At 44.2% G+C, this 12,409-nt stretch overlaps 1 non-coding gene across 1 annotated transcript; it reads left to right on the forward strand.

Moving 5' to 3' along the window:
- The first annotated feature begins 10,343 nt into the window (after positions 1–10,343).
- Positions 10,344–12,070, forward strand: LOC119438534 (uncharacterized). Its single transcript, XR_007464831.1, has 3 exons — positions 10,344–10,458; positions 11,074–11,170; positions 12,005–12,070. It is a non-coding gene; the product is annotated as an uncharacterized LOC119438534 (transcript).
- Positions 12,071–12,409: the final 339 nt, after the last annotated feature.

The following is a 12,409-nucleotide window of genomic DNA, read 5'->3' on the forward strand; positions in this document are numbered from 1 at the left end:
CCAGCTAAGCATGGTTGGGGCTACTTAAGCTTAGTCAACCATCGATAGCCAATCGATAGCCAATAAATAGCTAATCAGTAATCGATTGATAATCAATAAATTCCGGAAAATGCTGGGGATGACTGGGTGGTGCTTAGGCTAACCCAAATACGTGGCGAATAGAATAGAGCAAAGTGCGCAGCCGGGCAGGTTGTGTAACTTTCATATCTGAAACAGCGCAAACGGAACGAAAGACACAGGTTCAAAGGAGAGACGATAACGGACTTGCAGGGGAAACCGCGAAAGAGAAGGGGAAGTGGAGGGCAGAGGCGGCACCGATCCTCTGCACGCTATTAGGCAGATGCTTTCGAGCAAACGCGCGTTGTTCGTTTATAATAATACGCTAAAACATCTTGGGCCGAACTCACCAAGCCTTTCGTACGTAAGTGCTGCTAATACGAGACGACTTATACGAACGAAATATCATATACGATATAATGCTATACAAGGCATCAGGATTGAATGATCTTTTCTCTTGCAAGCAACTCTGGCCTTTTTTGTGAAGACGGGCCCTGCTGCCTTGGCCATGCGCAAAGTATATCAGTTTTTCCTTACGACTGGCGCAGGCAACGTCGAAAGTGCTTCAAGGACTTCGAGGGCACGCGAATACCGACGGTGCCGCTTCGCAGCCTTATCAACGGCAACGCGGATGAATACTGGAAGCCGGTAATTCGCCCATACTCCTTCGATTTTTTTTTAATTTCAGCTTTCTTTAATGTTTCATTGGCGCATAGAAAATTGAGAAAAATCGAAATAAACACCACTTATACGGCCCTTGTCCGGGTATTTGCGTCACAGCGAGCACCACTGGCGGTTCTTTTTTCGTTTTTTTTTTTCTTTTTTATTGTTTTGAAGCATTAGCCCATTTGATTCAACTTTACAACCCCTAATGTCATACAATGCGAAGGTGCACGCTAGAAAGCGTGGTTCACCGCCTCTGGCTCTGTGATGAACCTAGAGATAGAGTGAGGCGAGAATGAGAAAACGCAGGGAGGTCACGTGCATTCGGGTTTCTACCCCACAAAGGTGGAAAGGGGGTTAAGCGTCGAAAACAGGAAAATGAAGCAGAAAGAACACAGGGGGTACCGCTTTATACGCCCGTGCATATTGGCCCCCACAGTTCGTCACTTGACATCTGTAGATGTCAGTTTCTGAGCTTGAAGGGTTGGTTTTTGCCGTGAGGTTGCACCGCATGGAGAACAGATAACGAGATCCGTTCGGATACACGCGAACTAGCTGCAGCCGCCGCACGTTGAAGGTGAAGTCCGTTGCCATGGTTGCCGCAAGTCTTATAGCTATGGAAAGTCTGTGACTGTGATAAACAAATTGCAAAGAAGCAATAGCACAGATGGTGCACCTCGTGTTCCAGCTTATATTATAGGAGGGGTTTACAGGGCACCCTGTTGATGGTGTGGAAGGAACGCGTGTTCTGCTACTCTATAACTTTTCAACGTACAACGCTTATGCGCTTAGTTGCATTTCTGAAAACGATCATTTTAATGAGGGAAACGACGCAAAACACATAGTAGCGTTTCCGACATGATGTTGATTTTCGGTGTTGAGAATTTAGCGAAGTAATTACCACGTATTTAATTGCTATAATTATAAATTAATAACTATGAAAACATATGTTTGGGTTAGAGTGAAAGAGCATACTTTCCATGGCGATAATCGGAGGCGAACAAGTTGTCTTGATCTCCTTGAGTGAGTAATGATGTTTTCTTTTGTGCATTAAAATAATAACATCTCTCAAGACTAGCGATCTAAACAATCCGTGTGCACGGTCACATAAAGTGAATGCTGTCTCCCAGGGCCGTCGCTACACCTGGTAGACAGGCGGGCTGGCCTGTGGAAAGCACGTTTGCGGCCAGATCATAAGCATTCTCAAAACTGGTGCTATAACGCCTGCTTCTAGCGCCGAAATCGTTTCACAAAAAAACATGCAACACTGTTCGAAAGTTAAATGGCTTCGGAGCAACCTCAGGTAAAATCAAATACCTTGAACTAGCTCCACGATCCCCTTTGTTGAAGTAATTATTGCGATTTCCTTCATTAGCTCATCACCATGCTTTGCCTGCTGACTGCTTGCATGTTACCGATCTGCAAAGGCGGCGCAAAACTATGCAATGAGCGAGAACGCGGGGAAATTGCTTGAATTGAATGGCTTGCCTAAAACGTGAAATATAGTGAAACGGCGCAAATGTACATGACGCGCATCCACAGTGCATCGGCTGTCACCACTCTGGCTTTCCAGTGTTTTCACTATAGGATGAAATCAAAGTGTCGCTCACTGATGAAACGCAACACGCGTTAACTAAAGCCTTTACATATATTCCAGCCTCAAATTAAAGTTCGGCCGATTGCCTTTTTAAGCCTATAGTGAGAACTGAAGCTAACCGCTAAGACATTTTTGGGAGTCTCCCGTCAAACTAAGTATTTCATGGTAACTGATTGCAGACCACAATCGAGAGCATCGGACGATGGCTGAAGGAATACGGCGACATTTTTGGGTGAGACATTCATTCAGTGATAACCGGGAAATATATTTTTTTCGGCACATTTTAAGACGTTGAGATAAGTCTAATTGCTATCGCTTCCAGTTTCAGACAACCGTCTTATGATAACGCGTTTTATTTATGCGTGTCGAAGATATTTTAAGTTACTTTTTTTCCATGGCACGATTCTGCCTCCTTTGGAATATGTGAGATCGTAAAGCTATAGGTACGGAAGCCTTACCGCGAGATAAGCCTTATCGCGGGAACCTTATCGCAAGGAAGCCTTATCGCGAGGAAGCGTTATCGCGGAAGCTTTATCACTCCTGTTTGTTTCAGTAGGGGCGTACAATGTCGTTCAGTATTAATAGCACTTGAAGCGTATTGCCACTCTGATCAATTATAGGTGTATAAATTATAAGTGTATCCGATGTGGCGCATAAAGAACCCGGGCAAAGAAAGAGCGTGGCCCTTTTACACACTTGATACGACACAGCGCATATCCCGAGACATATCTTTACACGCCGTGTGCATCCACTCAAAAATATATCTCTTGTTGACAGTGCAATTGACCCCTCACTGATTCACCCATATTCTTATTATATTATATGCTTCTATTATCAAACGAGTCATTTAATTTTTGCTTCTCGCTATTATTTGGCACTGGTTGAGCCTGAGTTGCATTCCACTTTATCGGGCCACATTTTACAAGTTCCTTCTGAACCGCATGCCACAGTCTCGCACATTGCCACGACAGTATGCATGCAAGGCCACTAGCGTTCTGCATAAGGAATCGAACTCTGCCAGAAGACGTCATCGCACTTTTTGGTGGGTTCCTGCCTTCATCAGGACAGGAAGCAGAGCTTGCAAGGTACTGGAGTCTGAAGCGCACCGGCAAGCCCGTTGCTACACACAATTCATGAACCAATAGAAGCACATAATATCTCTAGATTGGTGCACCTGTGAGGCGTCAATTGCACTGTCAACAAAAGCGATAGCTTTTTTGAGTGGACGCACACGTGTGTAAATATATGTCTCAGGGCATGCGCTGTGTTGTAGCAAGTGCATAAAATGGCCCCGATCTTTCCAAAATAAAATTGCAAGTTGGCGCCTTGTGTATCCCATCGTTCTTCCTTGTATCCGTGTCCTTTATGCGCAACATGGTACACACTTATGATATAACAACAGTACAAAGTAGCTACCTTAGTGAAGTATAAATCATGTCAAAGCACAGAGACGTCGATTCGCGAAAAGAAACTAGGTTAGAGACGCCACACCACGCTTTAGTAGGCTAGGACATCGGATAAACTTTTATTGATGAGATCGCGTGCTGCCCAAGGTATAAGAAGTATTCACATGACGTCACTTACGCCATTTCCTGCTGCTAGAGTTAAGCGGATCGAGATGAGGCGTAGCATGTCATGTCGCCACAATGGCTTTCGACAACGCGGTGACCTCGATGACGTCAGTGAATATCGCGTATACCATAGCTTCGTGGGAATAAGAAAAAAGTTAAATCTGTGTGGAACATATTAAACGACAGGAAACTGAGTAAGAGTATACGGAATTCATGGTACGGAAAGGCGGACCTGAAATACATAAGCATACCAGCTCTTTGTCAGTATCTTTCTCTTGCACTACAATATCACCGCTACTTCGTCCTATAGCTGTGTGTTAGAAGCAGTTTCCAGGCCACAAAAAAGCGGAAACGTTCTTCATTTCTTTTAGACACAGTAGGAAGCTCTATTACATGCAAGTTCCAATGTTATTGTGCCTTCTCTGGCTACTTTCTTCTTAATCTGGAAATTTTGCTGTCATCTCCATTCGCGGCGACTCGTTACCCACCCTTCATTCTTGGCAGAAACATTGCTATAATGTATTTACTGTTTTTTTGTCACACACTAAGATTTTACCTCGGCGATGCTCCTATTGTTGTGGTGAAGGACTTGGACATGATTGACAAAATGTTCGTCAAGGATTTGAAGAACTTTACTGCTCGAGGAGTAAGTACAGAGTTTTCTACTCAAGCAGTTTTCGCTCTTGCCTTACATGCGTAAAACTTCTCAAATGTGCTCTAAACCCTAAAGGAAGGTATGCTTGAAACTCATTTCAGTAGCCAAACGTCCCATTTACTCTTTTCGGAGGAAAGTGCGATGAGTCCAAGGCTACTTTTATGTGATTAAAATACGGCGTGACTTAGTCGACACAGTTTAATGAAATGAATAAATACTCACGCCAGGATGGGATAAAATTAACTTCCGCGTAGGTATGTTAAGTTTTCGGATGAAAATTCCAGCTGATTGTAACCGCCTGCACAAGTGATCGCGCAATTGTACTTCCGTCTGTACTTCTGTCTCCCCATGCTTTTATTTTGTTCAATTTTTATATTTATTAGCACACAATGCACGTCCACGAACTGCAACCTGCCTTCGTGCGTAACATCCTCTTCACCAAGGGCAACGTCTGGAAGGACATGCGAAACACCATGGCACAGTTTTTCACCCAGTCGAAAATCAAGACGGTGCGTTATTTAAGTGAAAGACTCCCTAAACTACACCTTCTATTTACGCCATATAGAAACTGGATGTCATGCAATCCGGCACCGATTCGAGAGCAGGGAGAAAATGCCGCATTCTTTCACCGTTAAAAAGAAAACAGAAAATACCACTTCTCTGAACACTGCGCAGTGGTATCCGTGCCAACGCCAGAGGCAGTATATGTTGTATTTTAGACGAAAATTCTGGAAAGGCATCAACAAAATGACGGAAAGTAAACTGAAGGTGTCAAAATAACAATGCCGTAGCATGGAGAATGTCTGACATTTCACGTCTCACATATTGCTCATCTGCAATAGCGGAAACTGGCTAGCTGTATGGATGAGGCGGTCTCTGTATGGTACACGAATCGCTCGCGGGCTCATGGAAATGGTTTCATCGGGAAAGATTCCAACTTGCTTCCCACTATTGTACCTAATCTACTTAAGAAACTCCAAACAAGCAGTCAGCCATGATTGAAAAGTACTATCATACTGTCACTTGCTGACCATGAGAACACGTTCACCAGCCTTATTACTCGGCTAACCAAGATTGAATTTCACTTTTTGTCATTATCAAGTCTAAACTCACAAATTAAGAACATAGAAAGCGTTGCGAATAACGGCGCTGCCAAGTGTCTGAACTGGCTGGCCGTATTAACTATATCGAAAACAACTCTCACAAATGTAACTTGCTTTTGAGACAGTAAGCGGTGTACGAAATGATTGATGGTGGGATTTAGAGGAACTAATAATTCAGTACTACCACAATAATCAGGGGGTTACTATTCAAAGCGAAAAAAAAACAGCGAAGATCAAAACGCAGGACCAGAAGGAGGCACATTCAAAATACCAAGTTCAAGCACTAAGTCTTAAATACCACTGCAAGGCACAAGTAAATTAACAAATTTTCGAATTTCACCTAGTTAGGAATTCACGTTTAGCAGGGGGTATTCTTTTGGGAACGAGGCGCGAAAAATGTCGCAGTTTCGCCCGAAAGGCGAAGCATCGATTGCGATACCAAATTAGTAGACAGCTACGCGATCTAAACATTGTAATATTATCGGCTATATAAACTTGTAAACATGCGCTTACAAACTAAATTAATGAGCACGGTGTCACGCGTGCACAGGTAAACATGAACACATCTCGCTCGATGACCGCGGACACTCGCTGTCGAAACGCTGGAGTGAGGAGGCGCGGCGGCAGCAGTGGGCGAATTGACCTTCGCGCTGTCTGTCGCTTCAACGCGAACGTCGAAAGCACAGCGCATACGAAGCTACCAGCACTAGTTGCAATTTGTACACATCGCGAATCGCTTTGAAGCTGAGGGCCGCGCGGGCGCGCACTTTTTCCACGTCGCAGATCACTTTAAAGATAGCGCGGCCGCGCCGTAGGCAGCAGCCGCCGGTGTTGACCCCCCCATCCCGTGCCTCGCGCGCGACGATGACGGCGCGCTGCCGCCCCGCCTTCCTCCCTCGCGCGCACGAGATTGCGCCGCGATCGTCGGCTGATCCTCGCAAGCTTTCACTCGCGCATACCGCTTACGGCTCTCGGCGTCGATGCTACCGTATTTGGACTTTATACGCAGCCTCACGGCGACGAACATGATCACAGCGACGACGACGATAGAAATACGCTTGAAGTGTCTATTTATTGCTATCGCAATGACGACTGGCATTCTTGTAATACCTGCCGGTGGGCCATTTCAATCAATTTGAATCAGATGAATAATATAGTGCCAAAATGGCACCAGAATTTGGAAATTTGTCCAAGTGATACTGTTTAAGTCTAAAATGAAAAGAGCAGATGCCGGCATTGCCTCGACCAAACTGCTTAAATTATCTTAGCGACAGCCGCACATGTCCTGCTGCCACGCTAATTACCAGCCATGACTGTCAACGGTTGATGTTTTGTTCCCGACGATTCCTATGCTCACTAAGGATGCTCTTGTCTTCTAATTTTTTGAGCCACTGACAAGACGTTCTGAGCACATATATTTCATTAATGAATATCTCATCCCACAATTATTGACACTTGTATTTATTCGAGAGCTTTAGAACATTACTTTTTGCCTCCAAGTTAGGGCGATGGCGCGTGAAGTTATCTGTGCGCTGCTCCGCAGTGACCGCCATACAACGCGGCTATGAAAGTGATATTGTCATAATTACGGATCACGGTTTTCACAGGTGATGCCCTCATTGATGGACGCCCAAAACCGTTTTATCGAGATTCTGGACGAGTGCGCAGGCCACGGCAAGGAAGTCGACATCAACACGCTGTGCGAGCGCTTGACTTTCGACGTGGTCTCAAAAACAGCGTTTGGAATCGACACCAACGTGCAGCGTAACCCACAATACCCGCTCTTTCAGATTGCCCTGGCGACCGTTCCGAGTTTCATGGCAGGATTCTTCTACAGGCTCGCCCGTGAGTGACGCAATATCGTATTGCCAAATTGCTTAGCGTCGACAAGGGTGGGCCGGAGTAAATCTGGCGTGACAATATAGCTGGTGCAAACACAGTATGCGCCACCATATATCGCAGAATACAGTCATAAATATGGATTATGAAAGATATTGCATCGACACACTATAGTGCAATGCTCAAGTAGCCGTTAGTTATTAATCTGTAAAATTACACCTAAAATTACAGGGCTGCAAAGTGACGCGCGCCGTCCTAGGATTCAGCAAAATGTTCCTTGCACGGACTACAAGAGGACACTTTGGTGAATGTGGGACAATACGAATAGCTTTTGTATGAGATAATATTAATCTCCTAGTTTAAATTCAAAACCCGTAACTCTCAAGCCGGACTTGGCTGATTTGCTCGCTAGCACTGACATTCGCCCAAAGTAAGAAAAAGACAACGTACTATGTTGCTGCATTTACCTTCATTTTACCAAATTGGGCACACAGTATAGTGTTATTACTTGTATCAGCGCGAACATACGACTCAAGAGGCCTGTGGTCCAACCTTTATTAAATTTACCGATTTTGCAAATGCGTATTACTGTGAAGTTCCAAAATACAGCGTTCTGTTATATTCCGCGGCCGTACCACATACCGTAGTCAGGTCTATAAAATCTACTTGCTTTGAAGTTGGCAATGGCCCTTCCGCAGAATTTCAAAGGCGCATTGCACCTAAGTGAAGCTGCACCGCACAAGATTAATCCTTTCCGGGTAGTAAAGCAACTTGATGACGCTCACTTAAGCATCAGCGACGCCATATAGTTATCGTTGCCTCAAATGGAAAGCCAGCATTTCCGCGTACGCATCGTTGAGCCATCATAACGTTGACATCAGGGTGACTTTCCTGAAATGTAATTTCATGTCTCATTAGTCGTGCAGGCTAAGCTTGTTTCATCATCATCATCAGCTTGCAGAAAGAAGGCCTCTCCCTGCGATCTCCAATTACCCCTGTCTTGCGCTAGCGTATTCCAACATGCGCGTGCAAATTTCCTAACTTCATCACCCCATCTGGTTTTCTACCAACCTCGACTGCGCTTCCCTTCTCTTGGTATCCATTCTGTAACCCTAATGGTCCACGGTTATCCATCCTACGCATTACATGGCCTGCCCAGCTCCATTTCTTGCGCTTAATGCCAACTAGAATATCGGCTATCCCCATTTATTCTCTGAACATAACGTTAGTCCTAAGATTTTTCGTTCCATCGCTCTTTGTGCGGTGCTTAACTTGTTCTAGCTTCTTTGTTAACCTCCAAGTTTCTCCTTAGAATAATAAATTTAAGCTCTGTGCCGTATGCACTCCAACCCAATTAAATTTCTTTCTCATGATTCATGAGTAATTGACCTAGATAAACGTACTCCTTTACAGACTCTAGAGGCTGACTGGCGATCCTGAATTCTTGTTCCCTTGCCAGGCTGTTGAACATTATCTTTGTCTTCTGACTTTCTCGATTATGGTCCTCAATCATTTGCTCTAATTCGTCTCCATTGTTGCTGAATAGGACAATGTCATCTGAATGAGATATTCGCCGTTGATCCTCACTCCTAAGCCTTCCCACTCAGAATACTTCTTCTAATCATGCAGTGAATGCATTGGAGAGATTGTGTCTCCGGACTTTCTTGATGCTTGTGGAGAACCAGCTGTGGAATCCGCTAAGATATTCACGTATGCCTCCTGTCCGAGTGCTTGTTAAACATCCGCTAATCAATGCCTGTTGAATCGATGTGACTTCGTCGTGCGTAAAATACGCACGAATGACGTTCCCGAATAAATGGCGTCCAAAAATCAGCAAAGTTGTGTGACAAATGAAAAGAGATAACGTTGTTGAGCAAATAGTCTTTGAAGCGCGACCACATGCAGTAACTGCAAATTCATGGGAATGTTTCTGCGGGCGGTACACGAGAGCATTGGCGCGACTAGAACCGTTTTTCTTTTTTTTTTTTTTTGCTGGAGAGGGGGGGGGGGGGGCACGGACTGTTTTGACAGGGAATGGGGAGAAAAAGGAAGGGGAGAGGGGAGCTGGGAAGGCTGTATGCAACACAGAAATTGCGGGGGGTGGGGAAGGGAGGGCAGGTGTCCCGTATGCCACTCCCTGGCTACGACACTACATGAGGGCGACAGTTTCAGTTTTGCGCTTGCTGGGGAGGTATTTGTGGCCCGATTGGTGGGTCATTACCGTTTCAATGAATGCGCACTTGCTGAGACAAATACGCCCACTGAATCACTCAGCGCTCGTGATTGAGTTGTGTTCGCTAAATGTACATCACTGTCAACGCGTAGGCGAACTTTTTGCTTAAGACAACATCCTGGTTTGCTTGAATGGCTATAAAGCTAATTGTGCTCAATCGTCAGTCTTGGACGAAGTTAGGCGCTCAATGCAGTCGAAAGCTCCTCACATGAAATCAAATGCTCCAAGGCACACTTGGTGGTTTTTGGATTCTTACGTATAAGCATGGCCATAAAATATAAACTACTATAGCAGCACCGCTTCAGCTATCACTACATTCCCAGAGTAGACGCTTATGTAATAGGGTCCAAAGGAGCTAAAGGAGCCTGTAAACAAGGAAAGCAAGTTTTACAGCACTTATACAGCTCGCAGCAGTCATTGCTATCATATGCAAATTGTTGCCTCATCCTGCATTTCTCGGTCGAATGACCTGAAAAGACGGTCCTTTACCAGGTTGTTCTACAGATGCTGGGCTGACTCTGGCCCTCAATTAAGCAGTTGGATTAATCGGTGGTCCATAGTGTGAAACACACTTTAAATGATTCATTTACATGCATTATTCCTTTTCAGAGAATCTATTCCATTGGCCATGGCTATTTAAGGCATTCTCACAGGTGATCGATCTGTTCTACGTCAACCCTATGGTTGCCATGACAAAGAAGGCAGTCGAGGTCATCGAATTCCGGCGCCAGAACCCTCAGGTTTGCAGATTCTTTGTAACCATCATGCTGTGGTTGCAAAAGCTACATTTATCATTGGCACGAAAGCTTTTAACACATTTGTAAAGTATTTATTTACTAACAAAAACTGAAGTGGTGAAAGATCGGAATCAGGACTGAAAGCATCTTACAGTGCCTTCCATTAATATTTTGTAGGTGAGTAGAAGCCTTGGATGTCATGGCACGACGGACTTTTCTTACGGAACATTTCTAAGAACATGAACCAAAATTTCGAGCTGTCTGCGCTATTTCTTTATCCAGTGAAAGATAGCTGTTGCTATAGAAATGTTCGCTCCGAGGCAAACGCTTCATCAGTAGTGAAATAAGGACAACTTTATTTCGCCTTTTTCTTAGGAATATATTTTATGGTAATCACTCACATCACTTGTCCTTGACATTACTTTAATACTTGCGCATTTTACAAACCTTACAGGGAATATTTTAGGCCTCTATAGAGCCTCGTTACATTTTAATTTTCTCATTCACCGCATCATTGATTTGCCCATACGATTTCTTGGCGCTCTTTGGCCATCCCTGGCCCTTGCGCCAAAAAAAACATGCATCATCATAACCAGAATGCCTACCGCTTTGTTTCAGCTGGTTCTGCCTGACATGGCGCAAATTCTTCTGGACGAAGCACTTGCGAGAAAAACCGCAGAATTGAAGGAGAACAACGAGGCCATAAGAACTCCCGGTAAGTTGTCCATGACATTAGTTGTTTTTGTCTGTTTCAGAGAGTGAACCAAAGCAAACCAGTAGTGTCTTCTATTAGGCGTATTACACTTATGTCTGTACTCAAAACTATTCAATGTTTATGGAATGAAAGAAGGAATGGCTCATTCCGTGGAAATTATAAGCGTAGTGCTTATGGTGAAGTACAAGTGACAGATAAGGTGCAACAGATTGTCAAATAAAAACGGTTGTGCAAATTGAGAAGGGCTAAAGCAACGTAATAACACCGCAGTAATATGTGCACGCCTTTGAAACGCTAGACACAAGGAACGTACCATTTCCTCACTGGAGGCAAGGCCTACTCCACGCCTCCAGGTAGACTCTCTGTGGGAGTTCTTGCACGATATCGGCTTGACGAGCGGGTTATGAGCGCGTGTCTTCTTTGCTGTTATGATTGTCGTCATTGACCCTCACCCTTGTTTAAGGCACTGAACCATCATTGGTATCAAAGTTCATTCTTCTTCTCCTATTTTCATGGTTTGCATTACAATTTTGATTCTCAGACCTTTAGTCTTCAACATATGTATATGAAGATGACATGTTTTGACGTTTATTACAACGATCAGATAGAAACCAAGGCTAAACACATGAGGTATGGACGAACAGCTCCTTGTATACATATTGTTTCACAACTTGAATGCGCAGTTTTTCAACATCTGCACCTTTTCAGAAGTCACTACTTGTTGCGCAGACGGGCTCAGATGATGACTCACCAGTTAAATTTACGGACCACTTAAATTTATGAAGTGTATCCCTTATTGTCCTAAAATCAATCTGAATTTCCGTTTTTCTACAGTTCCGCTTCCTATGGAAACACTGACCGATATAGCGACAAACTGCATGAATATATTTCTTGGAGGGTGAGTACGCATCCTTTTCATAAAAAAAAGTTACGGAGTGAAAAAGTTACGGAGTGAAGAAGATTATTCTGTGAAATCAATATTAGGCGCTGAATGATAAAATAATCGATCGGAAATTTGAACGCAAATTGTACAAGTTACTAGTAATTCAAAATGTTGAAAAGGGAACCACAGGAACCTTGTATCTGATGTTTGTATACGGTACGATGTTTGTATACGGCGCCTCGTCCTCTGACGCAGTGTCACAGGAGGCGGGCCCATTCTTTACGGGCACCACGAGGAAAACATTTTGTAACCAGTTTCCTGCGCTAGTAAAAAAATTGCCTGCTCATTTATTGGCG

Source organism: Dermacentor silvarum, chromosome 1 (genome assembly GCF_013339745.2).
Source record: "Dermacentor silvarum isolate Dsil-2018 chromosome 1, BIME_Dsil_1.4, whole genome shotgun sequence".
Taxonomy (NCBI): Eukaryota; Metazoa; Arthropoda; class Arachnida; order Ixodida; family Ixodidae; genus Dermacentor; species Dermacentor silvarum.